This window comes from Parasteatoda tepidariorum, chromosome 4 (genome assembly GCF_043381705.1).
Source record: "Parasteatoda tepidariorum isolate YZ-2023 chromosome 4, CAS_Ptep_4.0, whole genome shotgun sequence".
NCBI lineage: Eukaryota > Metazoa > Arthropoda > Arachnida > Araneae > Theridiidae > Parasteatoda > Parasteatoda tepidariorum.
Window position 1 is genome coordinate 42,402,398 of NC_092207.1, and position 6,342 is coordinate 42,408,739.

The window sequence follows — 6,342 nt, forward strand, 5'->3', positions numbered from 1 at the left end:
TGAAAAACGTCACTATCTCCTATTTTTAAATAACTAGAAATGCATATTTATTAGGAAAGGGCTATATACATAGTGCACCTTATTGTTGAAAAGCGAGATCAAGTTTTAAGATATATTTATTAGATTATTGTCTTCGTTTTATCAATCAAATTCTATAATTCTATGTTGATTTAAATTCTAAACGTGTAAACAGTGGGAGTGTTTTGTCCGTTTTACCAACATCAATATAAAAAGATAATAGTCTGATGCACGAAAAAAAAATCTTGCTATGAAACAGTCTTGATATTTTCATTAAAATAATTCTGGACATGTTGATTGTGGAAATTGTTTCCCCTTTTTTCAACACCAATGTGACAAAAATGCAAGTTAGATTCATGAAAAAAATATTTCATCATGAAACAGTCTTGATGTTTTACTCAGAAATATTTTTTCATCTTCAAATTATTGGGTGCATAACCTATATAAGCCATAAATCCCTTAAAACCTTAAGTTCAGCAGTCAATTTTAGAAACAAAAAGAAATTATTTTAGTTGACAAGATTAAAATAGTATTTAATTTTTTATATTGATAACAGTTTTATAAATGATAAGTGTTAACCATTTTTTTTTCATTAACCTTCCTTGTTCAACTTTTTCATTTATTTGAACTGTTTTTTTCGTAGAAAAAATATGTTTATAATGCAAAATTATTAGATCTATTGGAGCTCTTTTTGAATAAAATGACCTGTAAAAAGGTACTATTTCATTCTGATTTAAGCTATTTCTATGGATTTTATTACACATATCTATAATCTATTAGAAATATATATATATATAAGAAAATATAAAATATAATATATATATAGAAGAACAGATATNATATATATATATATATATATATTATAATAAATAGATATAGTTTTCTCTTGAAATTGGAATGAAATGGTCTTTAATTAAATTTAGCTCTGTCAATAATCGTTTAAGTTTAATCCATTTAAAAATAAATTTAAGTACTTTAGCTGTGCATTAGGCGAAATAAAAAGTTTACTTTTTTTTATTCTTTTCCATTAAAATTGATTCTTAACTGGCTATTTTATTTACCGTTATCGTAAGTAAGTCAGAGGTCGGAGCGATCATATGCGCGCATCAGTTCGCGCCGTCGCGGATGATCCCTCTGTTCTCCTGGATCTTCCAAGATGGCGCTGACTTCTGTGGTCTTTTCGGATGAGGCCCATCGATTCTTAAGATACCCATACCCATGAATGAATTCTTGAAAGTCTTTTTTTTCTTCTGCGTATCATAAAACTTAAATGCTTCCCCCTTTGGATATTTGAACTCACTGACGTTCTTCATTAATAAGACTAAATGACTCTTTTACTGGGTCTATTTTACTGCCACTGGTTGAAAGGTAATTAATTAATGATATAGTTAAATTAAAACAAATTACAATAGCTGATTGCTTTATTTCGTTTCTTATTTAGAATTACAGGCTTTTACTTTTTAAATTTTTACATTGTTTTATATGCTGGAATAAATAATTTTCTGAATTGAAATATTTCTTTTTATAATTTTTAGATTTATATTTTTTACTTTTTGGGATTAGTAATTTATATTAAATCAGGAAATGATGTAATTAAAGTGTGTTGGGTGTTAATATTAGAAAAAAAAATTATGACATTTTGTTGATATTTTTAAATTTTTATTCTTATATATCCTGAATTTCGAATTTCTGTTTGCTTTTTAAATTTTGTAAAAATCATAAAATAGGGTTTTATTTCATATTTAAAGTGCGGTATTTAAAAAAATAGTTGGTTTTAATCCTGTAGAATCATTTGAAAACTAGTTAGATGTTCTTTAAAATTTGCTATTATAGATTAGTTGTTTTTGTCTTATTATCGTTAGGTTAAAATGAAGCATAAAAATAAAATGTTTTGGATGACGAAGTTTTTATTAAAAAGTTTTGATTTATTGTCGTAACTTAAAATAAATATTTATTTTGAGTTCTAATGTATCACTTTTAATATTAGACAAAGATACTAGCATAGAAAACGAAACTACAAGGTGCTCACAGAACAGGAAAATCAGGAAAGGTATCGCAAAGTCAGGGAATTTTATTGATCTGGAAATGTCAGGGAATTTAATTAAAATAACCGAAAAGTCTGGGAAAATGAATTAATTTCATTGTGAGGTATATTTAAATCTAAGATTCTTTCCTAAAAAATTGGTCTTGAAATAATTTTTTAAAATTAATATATTATTAGAAATATAGGTGTTATTTATTTACCTAGCTTTGTTCTCTAGCTATTAGTTTTTGTTATGTTTTCTGTAAGTGTAACTCTAAGTAACTTACTTTTAAACTTATTTTTTATTATACAACACTAGTGTAGACATTCATTTAAATGGACAGCTGACAAAATTGTAGAATCTGTAGTTACTGAATAGTAATTTCGATAAATTTTCTTAATAAATTTTTATTTAAGCCTTCATGGACACTAAATTATGAATTAATCCGCTAAAAATTATTTTTAACTACTTGAAAAAAAATCAAAGTATTTTAATGTTCTTGATAATCTTAACACGGATGAAAGTTATTCGTTAAAAGTGTAACATTTGTATCTCATACCTTTATTCAAATTACTATTTTTTTTGTTGCTAATATTATTTCTTTTCTTTTAAATTAATAAAATCTTCCCACTACACAATTTAAAGCATTCAATTTACTTAAGCATTTTTACACACTTTAAAAGCATAAAATAAAAATATCTTACAAAATATGAATATTATAACTAACAACTCGATATGAATGTGCAAAAGGTCACGTCTGTTCCTTGTCTCTGTACTTAGAATCTTTTGTTCTTAAATGTTAAATTTATTAGAAATGCATATTAAATTTTTCCTTAGCTTTTTCATACTTTCACAATGTATTATAAAACCGTTTTTCCTTAATTTTTTTTGTCACTATTGTTCTTAACATTAAACATTTAATTTACCACTAAAGAGCTACATTTCGAACTAAATCGGTAAGAATCATTTGTATAACTCTTTATTCTACATATGAAGGTGAAATATAGTAAATTTTCAAGTTATGGATAAAAATTCAGTAAAATGAGATTTTTTTCTTAAAAAAAAATCAATTTCCAAAGATTATGTTCTTATAAATGATACCTGAAAATTCCCCCATTCTCCTCTGTATGATTTCTCTTTTGATAGGGGTGATTTGAGAGGAAGAAAGGAATTTTTTCTAGGCAGGCGAGTGAGGCATTGTTTCACATGTATTTTTCACGCTGAATCAAAGGAGGTCAATCATGAGAATCAGACGAATAGTTTAGAAGTTATAAGGGTTTTCTGAATAAAAAGTACAAGTTAGAACTTAAACCTATTTACTCATCTGATATATATCTATCTAAACAAGTGAGACATTGTTTATTTTTTTATACACTTAATTGNTCACGTCTGTTCCTTGTCTCTGTCTTTTGTTCTTAAATGTTAAATTTATTAGAAATGCATATTACATTTTTCCTTAGCCTTTTCATATTTTCACAATTTATTAGAAAACCGCTTTTCCTTAATTTTTTTTGTCACTATTGTTCTTAGCATTAAACATTTAATTTACCACTAAAGAGCTACATTTAGAACCAAATAGGTATGAATCATTTGTATAACTCTTTATTCTACATTTGAAGGTGAAATATAGTAAATTTTCAAGTTATGGATTAAAATTCAGTTAAATGAGATTTTTTTCTTTAAAAAAAAAAATCAATTTCCAAAGTTTTCAAATCCAATATCCAAAGATTATATCCTTATAAATGATACCTGAAAATTCCCCTATTCTCCGCAGTACGATTTCATTTTTGATAGGTGTGATTTGAGTGGAAGGAATGAATTTTTTCTAGGCAGGCAAGTAAGGCATTGCTTCGCATGTATTTTTTGGCACTGAATCGAAGGAGGTCAATCACGAGAACCAGACGAATAGTTTAGAAGTTATAAGGGTTTTCTGAATAAAAAGTACAAGTTAGAACTTAAACCTATTTACTCATCTGATATATATCTATCTAAACAAGTGAGACATTGTTTATTTTTTTATACACTTAATTGAATGAAACCATACACAAGTCAATCCAACGAATAGTTAAAAAATTGTGAGCGTTTTTATGTATAAAGCGTACTATTTTTGATAATACTTATGTACAATTTTTACTTATTTCACTTTATTTAGGAGATATTTGAACATGCGAGGTACATTTTCCGATGAAGCTTTTTGTACTGAATTTAACGAGATAAAATTCGAGTTGATAGGATATGTAGTTTTGAAGTTAAGTGCAATGTTAAAATAGTACTAATAGTACAGTTTTTTTTTTTATAAAAAAAAATTTATATTTAAACTTTTTAAATATAAGTCTTTTTGATACGTGTTTGATCTCATTCGATTAAACGAGAAAAAACGATAATTTGTTTGTCTGTATAGTAATATAAGAAATGTAAATAAGTGCAAATAAAAAATTATACTTTTTCTGCATAAAACGCTTATAACTTCTAAAATATTAATCTGATTCGTCTCGGGAGTTTCATTGAATTCAGCGTAAAAATGAACTAATATACATTACGTTTCATGTATAGATAGTCTCTGGATAGTAATGTAAAGTGCGTACATAAGTGCATGTCAAAAGAAGTACTTTTTATACAGAAAACACTTGCAACTTCTGAACTATTCATTCTGTTGACTCGTGTATAATCGATTGAGTGTGAGAAAATACACAGGGAACAATGCCTTTTTGTTTAGATAGCAGCACCTGATGCATAAATAGGTACAAGTATAAAAATGTATATTTTTTTGTACATAAAACATTTCTAACTTCTAAACTATTGGACTGATTGTCACGTGATAGGTTTCATTCGATTCAGCGTTAAAAAAAAGAAAATATCTGATAAACAATACCTCACTTGCCTGTATAAAAGATATACATTTATTTACCCAAATCACCCCCCCCCCCCCATATACCGAAGTGTACAGGGAGGAGAACGGTTTAGAATTCATAGCAAAGCTTTCTGTGACAAAACGTCTTGAGTATTAATTTTTCCGAAGAAACACCCTTTTTTGCTGTAATTACTCGACTAATAATTATTTTTGAATCAAAATAAACTTTTATGCAAAAATGTTTTGATTGGGTGTGATATCTGTCCCTTTTCAATGTCTTTTAGCAATATTTTTTCTGCACTTTCGCTGGAAATAGAAAAATACTGGAAATAAAATTTTTTTGACGAAATTTGTTACAAATTTCTTTTAAATTTCAATAAAAAAAACATTTGTTTACCGTGGTATTAAATAAGGATTATCTGTTTTACTATCCATAATTTTTAAATAAATATTACCATCATTTCTTAATAGGATTCGCTTGAATTTGAAGATAGCGGTCGGTAGAATTTTTCCGGATTTCTCAAAATTTGCCTTTTTAACCAGCCTCAGAATTTAAAGACAACATTTGACTAATTCAATTTAAAATTATACCACAAATGCTCTGAATCGAATTCTAATGCAACATTCGTGCTGTTTACTTCATTTCTTAAATTAAATAAGACTATGTAAAAACGATGTTAATCTTGGTAAAACATTTTAAATTGAGTAGCATTCAGATGAACTTAGTAGGACATTCACTAGAGGCTAGATATAGTTTTTAGAGTTCAATTAATCTGAAATTCCATGAATATTGCTTCGTTTAGCACAAAAAAAGTATTTTAAAAGTACACAGCATATCGCGATGTTTAAAAGCATAAAGATATATATATTGATTATCAATAAACAGTTACAAATATCAATGGTTAATCAACATACTAGCAACTGATGTTTTGCACATTTTTTTAATTGTTGAAAATTAAGGATAGTTGGAAAATAATATGTTTATTTTAGAAAGAGATAAAATTTTAAAATATTTCACATGTTTACTCTGAGGTTGCCAATTTAAGTAATTTTTCTGTTGATGCGTTTACATAGCTCAGGAAAGTTTTGATTTCTTTAATATTGCTTCTGCTGTCTCTGAATGACTGATGCATGCACACATACACGGCAGACACACTTACTTAAATCATGTTTGAAACGACATTAAATTTCTTTGTATATTCTCTCTTTGTATTCAATTCGCTTTTTGGAAATACTACATTATTATTTAAATCTCTCTACACTCTAAAAACTGTACCTCTGATTTCAGAGGCACATTTGAATCATTTGTGCCTCTGAATTTTAAGGGCACAACGTACCTTTAAAAATGAAAGGCACAATGTACCTCTGATTTCAGAGGCACATTTGGATCGTTTGTGCCTCTGAATTTTAAGGGCACAACGTACCTTTAAAAATGAAAGGCACAATGTA

At 27.2% G+C, this 6,342-nt stretch overlaps 1 protein-coding gene across 1 annotated transcript in view; it reads left to right on the top strand.

The window, feature by feature from the left end:
* Nucleotides 1-1,159: 1,159 nt before the first annotated feature.
* The window catches only part of LOC107437992 (retinal degeneration B), a gene marked incomplete in the record, with an annotated part of 41,051 nt that continues 35,868 nt past the window's right edge, over nucleotides 1,160-6,342 (top strand). The window contains 1 exon segment of the mRNA XM_071179714.1: nucleotides 1,160-1,386.